At 40.4% G+C, this 20,100-nt stretch overlaps 1 pseudogene; it reads right to left on the bottom strand.

Annotated features, from left to right (window-relative positions):
• Positions 1 to 6,359: 6,359 nt before the first annotated feature.
• Positions 6,360 to 9,475, bottom strand: LOC118241324 (annotated as a pseudogene).
• Between the last annotated feature and the right edge of the window lie 10,625 nt (positions 9,476 to 20,100).

Below are 20,100 nucleotides of genomic sequence, written 5' to 3'. Positions count from 1 at the left end.
AAGGAATAGATGTGTGAGGTCAATAATCAGGTGATTGTGAGAGGAGCAGGTGTGTTGTGCAGTCCTGAGCAGGAGTGGGCGTGTCCCTCCTGCTGGACGCCTGGCCTACCGTGAAAACAGGTGATAAACCGTGATAAACATGTTCAAAGTCACTTAAATCATCTTTCTTTCCCATTCTGATGCTCAGTTTCAACTTCAGCATGTCATGTCTACATGCCCAAAGGCATTGATTTGCTGTCATCTGATTGGCTAATTAGATATTTGCATTAATGAGCAGTTGATCAGGTGTGCCTAATATAGTGGCTGGTGAGTGTATATTGACAGAATCACTTATGTTCATCTAGGCAGCAAGTGCTTAATTGCATGTAGAAGAGTGTATAACACAAATTGCACTGATCATATAAAACGTGTATGATAATCAGTATTACTACACTTAACAGTAGGCAGATATTTGGTGTGTTTTTGTGGAAAGTACAGGCAGCTGTTGTACCTGCTGAGGTATTTGTTTGTTAAATGTGACATACTGACTTGATCATGATTCATGATGATGACACAGAAACACTGAAACACAAGGCATACCAAACTTAATGCTACGGTACTGACCAAACTTAAACAGTAGTCAGATCAGAACTGACCCAACAGTTTTATTGGCAAGTGGAGGCAGATGCATGTGTGGAGAAAAGCGAGATTTATTAGGTGCAAATCCAAATTCATGGTCGTTAGGGTCAGTAGTCCAGGGTCAGTTTACCAATATGAAGAGTACAAGGATACATGATAAATAAAGGTCTAGGATAAACAAAGGCTAGGAAACACAAACCAAAAGCACACGAAGGCAAACAGGGGAAGCAGCTATAACAAAGATGCTAGGAAGAACTTGGAGAAACATACATCCAGCCAGATACAGGTTTTCAGATAATCAGACATTCAATGAACAGCAGAGACACCTGGAACCAGACAGGGTTTAAATGTATGAACTAATTAACTCAAAACCAGACACAGGTGAAAGGAATAACAGCCATGGAAAACACTACCAAGGAATGGAACAACTAGGAAGTAAAGAAAAACAGACATGAGGGTAGCCATTCGTTACACAATGAATCACAATCAGATCAGAACTGATCACAGTGCCACATGGATACTGGCCTGGATAAAAAGCTTTAGACACAATATATTAATATATAAATGATATATCTGGTCCAGAAGGTTTTCACAGGGAATTAAAAGAACTGCTGATTTCACATCAGATATTAACAAGAAACAAGTCAAGACATAAGTCAAGACAAACTGTCCTGGCTCCCAAATGGTGTAACAAACTTCCACTGGCTGTCCAGACAGGAGAGTCCCTTGCAGTCTTCAAACGCAGACTGAAGACCCATCTGTTTGTGGAATATTTAAATGATTATTCATCTGGCACCTGTTGGATAACCAAACCTTTAGCATGTAGTTTGATATTGTTTGTTACTGTACTTATCATGTCTGATATAGAGCTTGTATGTGTTTTGTACATCTAAGCATCAGTAGTGATCCCTGTGCTTCTACAATATTCTAGTTCATTGGTATCTTGGACTCTAACCTTCTGTACTGGGTAGGATGTAGTCTATGAGTAAATGACAAAGCACTTTTGTAAATCACTCTGCATAAGAGCATCTGCTAAATGCTGTAAATGTTCATGGCATAAGACAGTTAGTTTAAACTAAAATACTGCATAAACCTCTTAGCAAATTCTCTTAACTATAGCATATACATACATAACCTTTGTCTCTCAGCGGCTCCCTAGAAAGGTGCACCAGCTGGTGGCACTGTTTTATTGGCAAGCTTCTCTCTCTCAGCCCATAACAGGTAGTGGATTCTCTCTTCAAGAAATAAAACAGTAGTGACACTATGGAAGCAACGCCACAGTAAAGAACATGAGAAAAGGTGTATGTGCCACCTAGTGGTTATAAATGTTAATAATACTACACATAAATATATAAACAAGCAAAAACTAACAGTAACTAATTGATAAGTGAAATGACAGTCTTGTAACCAAATGTTTCTAAATGTAAAACTTCACATCTTGTCTAATCAGAAATAGGCAGATAGTGTGGGGGAAAAGCCACAAAAGAGCCACGCTAAATTAGTAGTCTGTCTGAAATGTGTATAAGATTTAAGACTATTTGTTTGAATGCTAATGCACAGGTCATAGCCCACATACTTCTCTTATGGTAGATATGATGACCACAGAGGTGTGTGCATTAGGTTTCAATTTAAATTGAACATCACATACCGTGACTCAGCTCTCCACTGCACTGTAGCCTTATGGGTCCATTACCATAGAGATTAACAGCCAGTCATGATACATCATGAAAATATAAACAACCATAGAAGCATCACTAATATTTATCAGTTCTATGCATGCGAGAGCACAAGGTAAGTGTGCTAAAGACCAGCTTGGAAACATTATAGAAGTGCAGAGAAAAACTTCACATAGACAGCTACAAACAGAGGGGGTTAAATACAGAGACATTACAGAGAACTACTCACAGGTGAAAGGAGTAGACAGGGTATTGGGAATACACAGGAGCATTATGGGGAATGTAGTCTTTGGGAGGCAGGTTGAAGGCTTCAGATGTTAAAAGTCTAATTAGCATCAGCAATATTGCATCAGTAAACACACCTGAAGCTACTATTACTGCAGCCAACTATGACTAACATTAGTAAACATGAATGACCTGGTGAAAGGATCAAATGATGTGTTTACACACACAAACACAGATCATATATAATATCACATATTATATATACACACACACAGTGAAAAATATTTATATGTAAGAGAGAGAGAAGAGGAAAGAGAGAGAGAGAGGAAAAAGAGGGAGGGGGATGTTAACCGCATGTTTCAGATGTTTCAGTCTGTGCAGGTTTCCAAGGTTGACCCCGATACCGACTCCTGCCCTCTAATGCCTCGCGCTCCCCCGGTAGCAGCGGCCCCTGCAGTGCCCGTCCCACCAGTTCAACCACCGGCTGAAGAGGAACAAGGGGCTGTGGGAGGAGCTGCAGCATCAGAGCCGAGGCAAGAGCCGAGGCAACTCAGGCCGAGGCCAAAGCAAGACGCTCCGACGACGGTGGTGCAAGCCTATTCCAAAGTCTTGTTAATATATTATAGTATATAATATTAACATAGTATATGTTAATATATTATAGTATATAATATTAACATAGTATATATGTTAATATATTATAGTATATAATATTAACATAGTATATATGTTAATATATTATAGTATATAATATATATACATTGTTAATATATTTTTGTACATATATAGAATATATATTTTTCTGTGCACCCCTGTTTTCTTTTTCCTCAGTTTGGACAGAGCACTCTCAACCATTTCACTGCGAGTTATACTGTGTATGACTATGTATGTGACAAATAAACCAAACTTGAAACTTGACACTTGAAAGTCTCTCCCCCAGCCTGCACGCGGCAGCTCTCGATAGTCAGCCATGGGCGTGCAACCATGGCATTCCCAATACGAGTTAACACTGCCATCATGGCTGGCTGGCTGCAGACAAGGGCTGGAGAAGAATGTGGCAGAATACTGTGGCAGACTCACAGAAGTCCACACTACCCACTGCGGAATAGAAAGACCAAACAGGATGGCAGCGGGACCGACTGAGGTCTCAGCATGGGAAGCCCACCTCCGCAAAAGCTTCATGAACAGTCTGCGAGACGAAATCAGAAAAGAGGTATGCAGGCTATGCGTCAGGAAACGGCCCCCATGAACACTATTGAGCAGTACACCATCCACTCTGAAAAACAGCTGAGAACCGTATAAGACAAAAAAACGAACGAGGAAAGAGAATGAGGCACATCAAGCAGCCCTCACAATGTATCAAGCTGTTGCAGGACAAAGAGGCAGAGGCCATGGATGAGGACGAGGCCATGAAGAGGAAGAGGAAGAGGAAGAGGAAGAGGAAGAGGGGGCTATGAGCAGGACGACGGTGAAAGAGATGACCGATGCTACACGTGTGGAAAGAAAGGACACTCCTCAAGAGACTGTAAAACACAGAAGCAGAGGGGCTGTGACGAGGAAGCAGACTGACGGGCAGAGTCTGGGATGGGTCAACCGCAGCTAGAGATAAGAGCACACACACATCATGCACACCACACCCTCCCCGCACACACACACCACACTCTCTCTCCCTCATCCCTGAAGTATATCGATCCTCCTTACTCTTGCTTGCCACAACTGCCCCTAACAGTGCAGGGTATACGTATGTCATTCCTGGTGGACTCTGTAATTCAGGCTAGGGAATTATCTGGGAAAACATCGACTACTGTAGGGGCCACTGGACACACTACCCTAGAACATTACTCACACCCTCTCCCTTGCCAAACTGAAAGGGGTTGAAATTTCACCCATGCATTCTTAATGTCCACAGTGTGTCCAGTAAATCTGTTAGGATGAGATTTGATGCGCAAACTATACATCGTAATCGAGTCCAGACCAGAGGGCCTAAAGGTAATTGAGTCAACAGCACAAAAAATGTACTCTGATAAAATTGAACCACTGTACTCATACCAGTGACTGACTGCACAGGAACTGACTGTGCAGATGTCAGATATCCTCAAACAAAGTGAACAAAAAGGGGTAGAAGTAATGAAACTATAAAACCTGCACTGTACCGTGTTTGTGTCCATAGGGCCTGATCATGAGTATGAAAAGGAATGGTTGGGCAAGGAGCTCCCAGGAGAGGCCATTTGCCTCGATTATGTGTACTGGAGAAAGGGGAAGTGCGCAGCCTCAGTGATGCTAGCTGAAGGCCCGCCTACTCTCCAAAAGGAGCGTTTTTGCCGTGGCACTCTCACATTCTCAAGTGTCAATCACAAAACCGAGAGGCCTCGAATGGGAAAATTTGGGGCCCTGGGTAATCGTTAGTGTTTGTCAGTCTATATAAACCTCCGTCAGTGCGTACCTCACTGTTGGTCGTGGTTTGTTAGCATCTGAGTATAATGTTAATGTCCATGTTTGTGTAGCCCTTGTTAGTGTTTGTATAGCGTGTGTTTACATTACAATCTTAATCATTAACGTTTAGTGTGTATATATTCGCTGTTACAGTTATTTGTGAGTGCCACCATTGTCCTAAATGTTCTATGTCCTAAATGTTTCACAACGTCGAGAGAGTCTCTGCATCCTGCTCCACACCCTGCGGCACTCGGGCACTCGTTACACCATCCCTTTATGACCAGCGTGAACCCATCTACTGATGGATACTTCCAGCAGGATAAAGCACTTATCATGACCCACAAATCATCTCAAACTTGAAAATGACAAAGTATTCACTGAACTCAAATGTCCTCCACAGTCACCAGATCTCAATCCAATAGAGCACCTTTTGGATGTGATGTGACAGGAGATTCATATATATATATATATATATATATATATATATATATATATATATATATATATATATATATATATATATATATATATATATATATATGTTTATAATGAGTAACTGCAGTATATTGTAGTAAGAAATGTAGATATACTCAAAATTGTAGTAAAGTACACACAGTTTCCAGAGAAACAGGACGTTTCTGACAGAGGTCCTTCATCATCTGTGCAAACAAAGTGTTTCTGAATTAGTAGGAGGTGTAGGCAGTTTATATATGAAAAAGTATCTCTCTCTCTCTACATATATATATTTAGATACTTGAACATGTTTAGTAACATTGTGGTAACAACTTTATAATGCAACATTGTTCCTACATACACCTTTACAATGCACCATTAAGAGCTGTGTTCAGTGCACACAGGTCTTTTTCCTGGAACAGGTGTGTGGTCTTTACTCAGTAGTTTCATGCATAAGAGGGTCTCCTTCTATACAGGGACGTTTGCTCTTGAAGAAAAGATGCTTTAATCTGTTTCACACCAACAGAAACACAGAAAAACACAGAGAAAGCTACACTGGATAGACTTTTGAGGGATGTAGTAAAAGAAAGAACATGAGTGGTATTTGTAAGAGGAAACATTCCACTGTGTTTGAGGTTCAGTGTTGAGCACTTGGCTGGTAGACTGAAGGTCTATACCAAAGTCTGGTCTATGCTTCCTGTTTGTTCTCCTATACCTTGATGACACTTTTAAATGCTCTTGGTGTTCTCTTCTTCATGAGACAGTCACCTATGATGCTTTTCCATTATACATTTTCACAAATGCAGAGCACTTGTAAGGTGAGGAACTAAAGTTCTGAAAGAAAACTATTTACTGAGGGTGCATCTAAAATTGTGTGTTTTGAAAATGAATTAAAATATAGACTAACACCCTTCCAAAATTATACTGGTTTTAGAAACCAGCTGGTGTAAATGTCTAAAGCGACATGGGAGGAACTGTAGATTCACAGATCCAGCCTGCCTCGTACGAGCAACGCATGTCATTCCACATTTTCTGAGAGACAACTTCATTGACAGCACAGTCTTCATCTTTGTGAGCACCATTAGGTTCCCCTTTCCTCCAGTATCTGGAATTAACACACAACACACAGAATACAACACACAGATTCCAACACAGATTACAACACAGATTACAGCTCACAGATTTCAACACACTGCATTTAATTTGTTTTAACCACAAGATGGCACCAGTGCATAACAGCATCCTTGAGGTTGTTTTCAGTGAGTTAATCCACCCTGCATGCCATTGAAAAATGACCACAGGATGTTGGAAAATAAAGTGTATGGGTGTAGTCTACACTCACAAATGTGTGAAAAAGGCACGTTGTATTACTCACTCAGTGGTTAGTGGTGACCCATCCACCCACTTCCAGATCCCCTCTGTTTGTGCATCACTGAGACCAATCCAGGCATCTATGTTTACCTCCTTTATGAACTCCTGGAGGGAAGGAAAATATAATTAGAATAAGGAGATTTGTGCTGATAGTGTACACATATAATCTATATTACTCAGTCTATAGAATGTAGTTGAATAAGGAGATTTGTGCTGATAGTGTACACATATAATCTAGATTACTCAATCTATAGAATGTAGCTGAAATAGGAGATTTGTGCTGATAGTGTACACATATAATCTAGATTACTCAATATATAGAATGTAGTTGAATAAGGAGATTTGTGCTGATAATGTATACATATAATCTAGATTACTCAGTCTATAGAATGTAGTAGAATAAGGATATTTGTGCTGATAGTCTAAACATATAATCTAGATTACTCAGTCTATAGAATGTAGTTGAATAAGGAGATTTGTGCTGATAATGTATACATATAATCTAGATTACTCAGTCTATAGAATGTAGTTGAATAAGGATATTTGTGCTGATAGTCTAAACATATAATCTAGATTACTCAGTCTATAGAATGTAGTTGAATAAGGATATTTGTGCTGATAGTGTACACATATAATCTAGATTACTCAATATATAGAATGTAGTTGAATAAGGAGATTTGTGCTGATAGTGTACACATATAATCTAGATTACTCAATATATAGAATGTAGTTGAATAAGGAGATTTGTGCTGATAATGTATACATATAATCTAGATTACTCAGTCTATAGAATGTAGTTGAATAAGGAGATTTCTATCAGATCTGAGGGTCTTCTCTCCACTCCCCTCACCTGTTCCTCTCTGCTGTTTATGATCACCAGATCTGCTCCCATCTCTCTACAGTACTGCCAGCTCTCAGCCCAGTTCTTTCTCTCATTAGAAAAGTAGTAATAGCTGCTTCCAAATTTCCTCCAACCTTTAAAACACATCTCTTCAAAAAGAAAGACAGTGAAGAGTGGTGTGACTGTAAACTGTCTTTTAGCAAATAATGCATTTTCATCAGTAAGTGTATATTTTCCATTGTGGTAGTACTAATATTGTTCATCCTCACCCAGTTTTTGCTGAATTGCATCTCTTTCCATAGTGAGGTTATCATAACTGCTCTGTAATTGGTCTCTCTCTAAAGTCAAATTATTGTTAATGTCCAGTAACTGGTCTTTCTCCTTAGTCATGTTGTCATAGCTACTCTGTAACTGGTCTCTTTCCTTAGTCATGTTGTCATAGCTACTCTGTAACTGGTCTCTCTCCTTAGTCATGTTGTCATAGTCTCTCTGTAACTGGTCTCTGCCTGCATCGTGTTTTATCCACAGGCCGATGATAACAGCCAGCAGGAGAACACACAGCAGCCCCAAACACACTGCAGCTGGTTTTCCAGAGCACGCCTGCCTCCCCTCAGACGCAGCCTCACAGCCTGGGAGAGTTACAACAGCAACACAGTTAGACTTCCTCTACTGCTTTTCAGATTCTACTGCAATGGTACAGTACTATTCAAAAGTCTGGACACACCTACTCTTTGTTTATTTTTAATATTTTCTCCTTTAAAACAAAACAGGGAAGGTATCAAACAAATGAAATAACACATATGTGATTATGCTATGATAAATATTGTCTATTGTAGAGTTTGCATCATTTGAAGTAACTTTCCTATACTTTGATGACAGCTCTGCATGCTCTTGGTGTTCTCTTAACCAGCTTCATGAGACAGCAACCTACGATGCTTTTACATCAGTCTTCAAGATGTTCTCACATATGCAGAGCACTTGTACGGTGAGGATCTAATCTAATCTAATCTAATCATTTGAACTAATCATTTGAATCTAAAATTGTGTTTTAAAAATGATTTTGTATATATGCTAACACCTTTCCCAAATTCTATTGTTCTTGAAAACAAATTTAAGCATAATCCATTAGATTAAAATGCCTTTATTACTATTAAAAACACACATCTGTCAAGTGTGTCCAAACTTTTGACTGCTACTTTATGTGCGAGAAACCTCAAGTAATACTATCTATTTTCTTCTTAACCCATAACTTCTGTCTATTAGAAGCCTGAAATGTTGCTTTATTTTTTTAAAACATCATGTTCCAGCTGTCTGCTTTGCAGATGTATTTCAGTCTACATCTGACAAAATCTAAAACATTCCTTTAATGATGATTTAAGTGTTGTAGTAGTTCTTTGATGATTTAAGTGTTTTAATAGTTTTATTTACTTTTGGCTAAAGGATTTTGTTCTTTTGTTTGAGTGGAACATATGTACAGTCTGTTTCCACAAAGAGAGTTCTTAAGACAGGTGTGGACTACATTTTTTAACACTGTTCACTCTTAAAAACATTTTAAAAAATGATTTTTGTTTCTGCTGCAGCAAAACCAAACATTTCAACCATTCATTCCTTATTTATTTTAATTAAATCCAGTCATTTTTTAAAAGATGTACTTTATTTTACTGGGAATTAAAGAAATTAGGCAACTAAAAAATTTGTTAATTTTCTCTTTGGTTACAGAGGGATATAGATCCTAAATAATTCTCACTTTGTTCTGCCTTTGATTCTGTGGTTGATCTGAACATTTACCTCGTTTCTGTACTTCAGTGTCCAGGCAGAATCTCTCATGTACTCTTGGCAGGTTATTGTAGTTGTCTATGTTTGTATAGTTGCTCTCAAGGTTTTCATATTCGTTATCCTCCTCCATGGCACTGGTGGCTGTTAGATGTGGGTTCCAAGACTTCTGTGGGAAGATTCGTTATGATCATATCATGTGACAATGAATTAATTTTTTGTAATTTTTTTATGAAAATGAGGGAACAACATTGGTCTGTGTGCCTCAACCACATCTAGGACCTCTATATGTCCTCAACCATATCTATGTCCTCTATATGTCCACGACCATATCTATGTCCATTACCACATCTACCAGCACCTGGCCCGCCTGGTACTGGGTGGGCACTGGGAATTGTCATGCTCTGTTTGTGTTTACGTTTATACAGCGCCTGGAGGTTCATGTTCATTGGACGGACGCGTCGGGAGCCGCATCCCTTGGGAGGGGGTGCTGTCACGGAACGTTCGCCTCCTGCGAGTCACAGGGTTTGGCCTGCCACCTGAAGTGGGAGGATATTTGTTTGTATAGAAACCAGTGTCCTTGTCTACTGGGTGCTGGTCATTGTTGATGTAGCGTTGTCATTGTTAAAGGTAGTCATGTTCATTGCTCTGTTCAATGTTAACCATTAAGTGTTCACGTTTACTGCTTGTGTTATATGTGAGTGCCGCTATGTTTTATGTACTTAAATGTTCGGATATGTCAAAAGAGTCTGTGCGTCCTGCTCCACACCCTTCGGCAGTCAGGCCAGCACATTACATACAACTCTGTGATTTCTTTTTCTCCTCTCTCCTCGGACGAAATTCTTCAGCTACATCCCAGCAATCCAACTACATTCCCGCTGGATCCGATTCCTTCCACTCTGTTCCAGACAGTCGCAAGAGATCAGCTTCCTTTCATCTCTGTTACCATCAACAACTCCTTACCTTCTGGATATGTGCCAACTGCACTCAAAACCGCCAGGGCGGTACCAATCCTCAAGAAGGCCACACTTGACGGCTCCAACGTTACCAACTACAGATCGGTCTCACTTCTCTCTTTCCTCTCAAAAGCCCTCAAACAAGCAGTTTACAATCAATTGTCTCTTTTCCTCACCCAGAACCAGCTGCATGATCCCAATCAGTCTGGCTACACACGGGCACATTCTGCAGAAACAGCCCTCATAGCAGTGACGGAGAAACTTCATGCCGCTAAAGCTGCCAAACTGTCATCTGTTTTGATTCTTCTAGACCTTTCTGCAGCCTTTGACACAGCATTCTTCTCTCTATTCTCTCCAGGCTCGGTGTGACTGGCTCTGCATGGAGATGGTTTCAGTCCAATCTGGAGGGACAGTCCTATCAGGTGACATGTAGAGGATCCACTTCCAAACCATGTAGACTTTCCACTGGTGTTCCACAGGGCTCATTATTAGGCCCCCTTCTCTTCTTTTTGTATACTCGTTCTCTTAATGATGTAATAAATTCTCATGGTTTCTCCTACCACTGCTATGCCGATGACCTTCAATTATTTCTTTTTCCACCCTCTGACACGCAGGTCTCGAGACGTATCTCAGCATGCTTGACTGACATTGCGACATGGATGACAGCCCACCACTTGAAGCTCAACCCCAGTAAAACTGAGCTTCTATTCAGCCCTGGTACTCCCAACCTTTACCATGACCTCACAGTTTCCTTCGAGAACTCCCTGGTATCACCATCTGAAGCTGCCCATAGCCTGGGCATAACTGGACAACTAGTTCTAGTTCTCCACTCGTGTCAAATCTAACCCGGTCTTGCAAATTTCTCTTTTGTAACATACGAAGGATTTGGCCCTTTCTCTCACAGGAAGCTACCCAGGTGCTTGTGCAGTCTCTTGTTATCTCAAAGCTAGACTACTGCAACTCGCTACTTGCTTGTTTTCCTCTAAGAGCCATCAGACCTCTACAACTTGACAAGAATGCAGCAGCATGACTGCTCTTCAATCTTCTGAAATTCACACGTTACTCCACTGCTGCGCTCCCTTCATTGGCTCGCAATAGCTGCACGCATCAGATTTAAAACCTTGATGCTTGCCTACAAAGCCAAAAATGGACCAGGCCCTTCATAAATGAGGACAATGGTCAAAGCCTGATCCATACATCAAGTACTTCAAACCTCAAGTACCGCTTAGCTTGAAATACCTTGCTTCAGGACTCATGGACGACAAGCAGTGATATTATTTTCTGTCCTGGCTCCAAGATGGTGGAATGAACTCCCACTTGCTGTGAGGACAGCAGAGTCCCTTGCAGTCTTCAAACACAGACTGAAGACCCATCTATTTGCAGAATATTTAAAGGACAACTGACCCCGTTCCTATATTGACTGAGTAAATTAGGACTTATTGTAGGGTATTGTTTACTATGTTGTGTAACAAACTCTAGCACTTATTGTTTATTGCACTTATCATTATTTAAGATAGACCTATTGTATTTTGTACTTCTAGGCATCAGCATTGATTCCTGTACTTATACAGTATTCTAGTTAATTGGTATGTTGGACTCTAACCTACTGTACTGTTCTAGGATATATTCTGAGGAAAAGACAAAGCACTTTTGTAAGTCGCTCTGGATAAGAGTGTCTGATAAATGCCATAAATGTAAATGTAAATTTAAATGTAATTCTGTCAATATACACTCACCAGCCACTACATTAGGCACACCTGATCAACTGCTCATTAATGCAAATATCTAATTAGCCAATCAGATGACAGCAAATCAATACATTTGGGCATGTACACATGACATGAAGTTCAAACTGAGCATCAGAATGGGGAAGAAAAGTGATTTAAGTGTCTTTGAACATGGCATGTTTATTTGTGTTAGACAGGCTGGTCTGTGTATTTCAGAAACTGCTGATCTACTGGGATTTTCAACCATCTCCAGGCTTTACAGAGAATGGTCAGAAGAAGAGAAATTATCCAGTGAGCAACAGTTGAAACATAAAAGCATGGATCCTTCCTGCCCTATCAACAGTTCAGGCTGATAGTGGTGGTGTAATGGGGTGGGGGATATTTTCTTGGCACACTTTGGGCCCCTTAATACCAATTAAGCATCCTTTAAACACCACAGCCTACCTGAGTATTGCTGCTGACCATGTCCATCCCTTTATGACCACAGTGTACCGTCCACTCATGGATACTTCCAGTAGGATAAAGCACCGTGTCATAAAGTGCAAATCATCTCAGACTGCTTCTTGAACATTAGAGTGAGTTCCCTGTACTCAAATGTCCTCCTCAGATCTCAGTCCAACAGACACCATTAGGATGTAGTGAAACAGCAGACTCACATCATGGATGTCCAGCTGATACATTGGAATTGGAGGGTTTAGATGACCAAGGCCTCCATTTAATCCTCAGTTGCTTGAATTGCATTAGTCATAATTGTAAGCTACTTAAAAGTGGATAAAAGTGCTCATTGCCATAAATGTAAATGTTTTGTAGAGTGCAGTACTGAGGATTCTTTGGTTATTACACATAGTAAAATCTGTAAATGTTTTCTAGAGTGCAGTACTACGGACTGAGTGGTTATTACACATAGTAAAATGTGTAAATGTTTTGTAGGGTGCAGTCCTGAGGACTGTGTGGTTATAACACATAGTAAAATGTGTAAATGTTCAATTTCTTTTCCTTTTTGTTTCTTTCTTCTTTATTAGCCAAGTTTGCTACTTTTATCCACAACGAATCATGTGTGTTAATTCTGGCTTGGTTGCATTGTTATGATTGTTATTACAGTGATACTAGTAAACTCAATACTCCTCCTGGTCATTGGTAGAATCTTAGTGATTGTAGTGAATGTTTTTCTTATCTCTGCTTATTCAATTAACATCCCTTAGTTATTATGTCTATGAGTCAAGAGTGATATTATAATGTTTGGTAGACAAGAAATAATCATGTATTGAACTCACGACTTCCATGAGTGGAGACTAAATTATTAATAATTTATAAATCAATTAAAATTAATAAGTGTTCCCTGTTAATCAGGATGGTACCCCAATTAACCTTATCAACTGTAACTGACAATTTATTAAAAGTGTTAAAACCACTACAGTGTTATAGAAAATTTATTGTGGAGTATGCATTTTAATTAGCACCAGGTTGTGCTCTCATAGGTACAATGCCAGGAACTCCTCTATCCTGCGCTTGACAAGCTCCGGGGATGTAACGCTAACCCTAACCCTAAACAACGTTGAACACGCAGAACTGAGAAGTCAAACAATATAAAGGTAAAGTAGACGATGGGTTAGGGATTGTAGAAAAAAAGTCCAACGACTCTAAACAACAGTCAGACGCACAAACTAAATAGGGCAAAAAATTAAGAACCTAAAACACATACTGGAGAGCGCGCTGTCTGGAAATTAAACAGCAACTAGGCCTGTCTGCAGAATGTGCCCCAAGTATGTTTTCAGAAATTATGACATTAGTTACAGGAAAACTGACTCCAAGAATTATGCATACATGGTCCTAATTTAGTTTTTGGTTGATGCTACAGCAACTTTTTCATCAACTAGCAGCAATCAATGAAGGTCCTGTTTCAGGTGCAATTATTAATTCTGTGGGAGTAAGTGAGTGCCAGTTTTGTTTCCAAAAACAATCAGCTGCCTGTAATCTGTTTGAGTGATCCAGATATTGCCTTTTCTGCCTGACTATATTGCCTGACTATACACAACCTTTTCATCTATACACTCATGAACATTCAGGGACTGCCATCAATATGTGTACCAAGCAACACAATGGGCAGCTCAGGCCTGTGGTATACCTGTCCAAAACCTTAGATGCAGTAGTGCGAGGCTTAATTGCCTGACTATGAGCTGTGGCAGCAGCAGCTATTACGATCACGGATGCAGAAACAGTTGTTTTATCACATCCTTAACTTTCTAGACTTCACATCAGGTGTTAGTGATTCTCAATATATTATCAACACATCACATGATGGCACAAAGGCGAAGAGGCTACAAAAATATTTTGACATGCACAAGTAATTTAACTATTAAAGCCTCAGTCAACAACATAATACTTACATCAAATGCTATCCTTGCCTGAGTTCTTAGCTGAAACATATGACTGTTCAAGAGAAGTTGTGGAACAATCTGCAAACAGATTGGATCTTGACCTTTAGAATTATGGGACAAAGTGTTAATGGTTGATGGTTCCTGTTCTAAACCAGTGATGTTATTTCTTCATGGTTATACTGTTTGACATCTACCCAACAATTTTTTAGAAGCCCAGGCACTTCCCTAAAATTCACCACAAGCAGCTGAACTTGTCAGTTTAATTAGAGCATGTTCTCCGTACACAGATAACCCACTAACAATCTATACAGATAGTTGCTACACATTTGGTGTTGCACATGACGTTGGTTGAATTTGGTCACAAAGAGGCTTTCACACAGCTGATGATGAGCACAATTCCCATTACAAACTTATTTCTGATCTTTTGTGTGCGTGTAATCTGCCAACAAAATTGGTTATAGTAAAAATTAAGAGACACGAGTCCCCAGGGTCCAGTCAGGAGGCCACTAGGAATTTATTGGCTGATGAAGTAGACAAACTTGAACCAAAAGAGGGGACAGTGAGGCCATTGAGCGGTCCATCGGACTGTACTGACACCTTCCTCTCACATACTGTAGCCACTGACCCGTGCTGGTTTGATAATATTAACAGCAGACACTATTGATGATTAATTGTTAATATTAATATCGGATTAAATAAAGCAATGCAACAGAGAAGCAGCAGTGCAGCATGATATGCAAATGATTGAATGCAACAACAAAATTGTCTCCTTTTGAACATTTGATGGTGTGCCCGTTCTCAGCACCGTGGGTCAGAGGAAAACCAGGCCCAAAGATTGATGTCAACATGGACACGATTGTGACAGAGTACACAGTCACTCAGATCAACAAATCAACAAGCAGACAAGCTAATGTAGCTGCCTCTCTTCCACCTCCCACAGGTCAACCAACACACCTGCAGATGAGGTGCTAATCAAACATTTGCTCCCTAGGAAACCAGGTGAGGAGTTGTGTGGACCACCATGTCCTGTGACAGATGAAATGCCTTAATGGATACATGTTAGTCATGTAAAAGATGTATAGAACAGGCTCCTTTTAGAACAGGCTGTGAATTAGTGTGTGTTTGTGTGTGTGTATGATTGTGTTTGTGTGTGTGTGTGTTTGTGTGTGTGTGTATGTATGTTTTTGTGTGTGTATGTGTGTGTGTGTGTTTGTGTGTATGTTTTTGTGTGTGTGTGTTCCATTTTCTCTTGGTTCCACTTTTCTTTCTATCTCTCTTGTTCTTTTTATAGGCTTTGTTGAACCAGCCATTGCCGTATGCGTGGGGAGATGGTCACTTCCTGGTCATAGGTGGTGTTGACTGCTCATTGAGAGAACCGAATGACGACACAACCTTAATGGGGTATTTTACAACCTGCTACCCAAACAACTGATCATCACTGTCGATCCCTCGGACTTCGTGCTATGAACAAGTCGTCTGAGCATTTAGCATTTAGCTGACGTTTGTTACATCTGAGAAATGACAATTATATGGACAATGAAAGTTGTGTCATGAGCAATGCTGTATTCATTTAAAGTGTTGTTATGTCTGCCTGTGTGTCTGCCTTCTGTGTTCCACACACAGAAGACCAAAGATAATCTATAACACTATAGGCAATACGCTGAGTACCACACACACACCCACACACACCCACACACACCCACACTATGACTATTCATTGAACATATACAAATCTCTATACAGTTGCTACCCAAAAGAACCTGTGCACTTTGCCTGCACACACACACACACACACACACACACACACACACACACACACACACACACACACACACACACACACACACACACACAAATCCCACCCACTCCTGCTGGAACTCCAACATGCTTCTCCTGCTTCTGCTCTGTGCTGATGGGAACATGGTGGGTGGAGCAGGGTGGGGCCACCTAGGAGTTCCCACTGGCACAGAGATGCTGGGGGCTCTGTTGAGCCAGCAGGCCCTTAGAAAGTGGCAGAGAGGGGCACTGAGCAGCTGCAGCCAAGCAGCTCAACACCAGTGTACAGGGGCCCCTCTGCTGAGCACACGTAAAGGGATGGAGAAGGGGCCCCTTCACAGCCGCACACATACATACACAACTGCATATTTATATTTGTACATCCTCAGTGTGGATTAATTGAATTGGATCGATGTCGGACATTGCAGACCATGCCACTGTGGTAAATGGAGATATTTAACATTGGTCACAATTGCATTATGGATATTCTAATGAACATTTTGAAGGTTCATGAGATGGCACTGTAAACACACATCTTAAACCCAAGATTAAAAATTTTTAATCATCATCTTTTGGCCTAAAGTTACTGTCATCTTTTTCTGTGACCTCTTTAACTGTAGACGTAAGTTTAATTAACCTCACTGGTCTCCAAATCGCATCTTCTTTTACAGTTAAAGATCTTGGAGTGATTATTGATCCCAGTCTCTCATTCAAAGCTCATGTAAATAATATTTTTAGGACAGCCTTTCTCAGGAGCATTGCAAAGATTAGAAACACACTCTCCTCACATGATACAGAAAAGCTAGTTCATGCATTTATCACTTCAGGATTGGACTACTGTAATGCATTACTAGCTGGCTTGTATCATTAAGTGCCCAAACAAGTTCCAGCTAGTTCAAAATACAGCAGCAAGAGTGATTCAAAGAACTAGAAAATTTGATCACATCACTCCTATCTTATCTGTTACACTGGCTCCCAGCTAAAATTTGCATTGATTATAATATACTTCTAATGACCTAAAAAGCACTGAATTGTCTTGCCCCACAGTTCATGAACTCCTAGTGCATTACAACCAACCACATCTGCTTAGATCAAAAGGTGCAGGCTCTACTAGTACCAAGAATAAGAAAATATACTGCAGGGGGCAGAGCCTTTTCCTATAAAGCTCCGACACTATGGAATAACCATCTTGAAAATGTTCGAGACTCAGACACAGTCTCAGTGTAACAGCCTGAGTGCCACAGAGCGAGGAGTAGGACGCAAAGGCTCCGTGAATGTACACAAACATTTATTGGAAAAGAGGGAAGATAACGGTACTCACATATAACATAACCGATAAACACGAACATGGTGAAAACGAACATAACATTAACTTTGTGAATAACACTTAAACAACACAAACTTGAACAAAGGCAAACATGGACAATGACCAACAATACTGCACACACCAGTCTGGGTTTAAATACATAGACATAATGAGACTTAACCCGGTGCAGGTGTGTGCAGGCGTGGTTACAAACAAGATACACAAACAAGACCCTCCTACGCGGCGGACCAAACCACGTGACTCGTGGGAGGAGAGCTTTCCGTGACACTCAATAATTAAGACTAGGTTGAAATCAGTATAGTCAGGCATTTTATTTACTACTTACCATCTTAGGTAAAGGTGTATTTCTGAGGCTCCATGGCCATTGAGATTTATAGTAAACAGGAATGCTATGAAGCTGTCACATCACCTCTCTTTTGTCACTCAAGTTTATTGACTAATTGCTGATGTTCGAGAGTGCCCACATGTCTGTGTTTGTCCCAGTTAACCTTTTCAACTGTGATTGACAACTTACTAAAGTGTTAAAACCAAAACATAATCATGATATCTTCAGTGGGTGTGTTGATGTCAGTCCTCATCAGCGGAGAGCTACTACCTTCTGTGTCATGCGTTCTAGCCTGAACTTCATCTCCCAGCATTCGCCAGTTGCCAGCTCTGCTGTCAGCCCAGTGCCTCCAATCTTCACACTCGCACCATATTTGCATCCCCGGACTACTGATTGTTCTCACCTTTTGCTCATTACTTTCTTGTGTATTTATACTCATTTATTTCTAACTCATTTACTCACACCTGCAAGCATCTGTCTCTGTCCTGGTTCATGAAAGACTTCGCCACTGTGCAGACAGCAGATGTGGATGCCCTTTCCTCTGGTATCGCTGACCAAGTCAGGTTACTGAAACAACACCAACTAATGTTCAGGGGATTTACTTAGTCTGTCTCTGCTCTGAGCCAGTAACAACATGACCAGCAGAAACAGCTACAGTTGATGGTGGAAAATATGACAGCTGTCCATTACCCTGTTGTCTCTAAGCTCCCCACAACAGTTCAGGTACTTCAAACAGTTACTACTGTGACGGAGCAGACTGGAACTCTCTTCCAAGGAAGCTAATAGCTCATCACCTGTGCTATCTGTATGAGGTCTTCTCGGTCCTCTTTAATTTCTGAGCCGTCCCATTTCAGAGTATATTTTATTGTCTGTCATTTTTGACCCTAGTTTCTGATGTTTCACTATGTTTTTGGATTTGCCCTTTTAGATTTTGTCTGCTTATTTGCATTCTGGCTGTTAATAAATATGCATTTGGATCCTACACTCCGAGAATGTGTGTTCCAAACCCATTAACATACTAGACTTCCATATTTTTCATGATGGCCTCTGTCAGATACAGTTTTAATCAATGCAATTTTGACTATGCATTGAACATATACAGATCTCTATACAGTTGCTACCCAAAAGAACCTGTGCACTTTGCCTGCACACACACACACACACACACACACACCAACTTTATTTGTGGCACCTTAAGAGTATCAGCTGTAGTCCACTTAGCGCATCAATATATTAAATGCTATTTAACATCAGTTGTGGGTTACCTTTTGTAAGATTGTTCTAGACATAAATAATAATAATAATAATAATAATTGTCACGGTACGGCCCCTCCCTACAAACATCTCCCTGTGTGTGTGTGTGTGTGTGTGTGTGTGTGTTCATCTGTATGGCCACGCCCTCCCTGTGTTTCACACCTGCTCCTTATTGTGTATCATTAATTTGTATGTATATAAGTCCTGTGTCTACGTATAGGTGTGTTGATGTTTGAACCAGGTTAGTTTGCTAACCACGTTGTCGTCTTTGTGTTAAATAAAACGTTTGTTGTGTTAGACACGGCTCATCCCTGCATCCTGCTTTGCCTCCGCACATCACAATAATAATAAGTTCACTTTATATGGCACCTTTCACAGACACAAGATCACTTTACAATGAGAGCGGAAAAAAATGAATAAATAAGTAAATACATAAAATTGACACAAACTGACAACGCATTAATTAACAACTACGGATAAGAAAAGAGGTTTTGAAAAGTGTTCGGAAAAGAGGTGTGTGTTAAATTGGGATTTGAAGGAGTAGAGTGTGGAGCAGAGACGGAGAGATTGAGGTAAAGTGTTCCATAGTTTTGGGACCATGACACTAAAGGATCTGCCTCCTGCAGGCAACAGTCTAAACTTTGGGATGGAGAGGAGACCTGCATTAGAGGACTGAAGTGTATGGGTGGGGCAGAAATGGTGTAAGAGTTGAGCTAGGTAGGGAGGTGATAGACCGTGCAGAGCTTTATATGTAAGGAGGAGGATTTTGAACTGAATGTGTTCAGGGACAGGGAGCCATTGGTGTACTGCTGTAGACTAGGGGTGATGTGGACTGATTTCCTTATATGATGGAGGATTTTGTGGCTGAGATTTGGACATATTGAAGTGAGTGGATGTTTTTTTTTTAGGGATGCCAATGAGGAGAGAGTTACAGTAATCAAGACGGTGTCATGATATGTTCGTTAAA

The sequence above is a fragment of the Electrophorus electricus genome, chromosome 5, assembly GCF_013358815.1.
Source record: "Electrophorus electricus isolate fEleEle1 chromosome 5, fEleEle1.pri, whole genome shotgun sequence".
Classification (NCBI taxonomy): domain Eukaryota; kingdom Metazoa; phylum Chordata; class Actinopteri; order Gymnotiformes; family Gymnotidae; genus Electrophorus; species Electrophorus electricus.
Note: the sequence above shows the minus strand (reverse complement) of the source record. Positions and strands in the feature narration are given on the sequence as shown.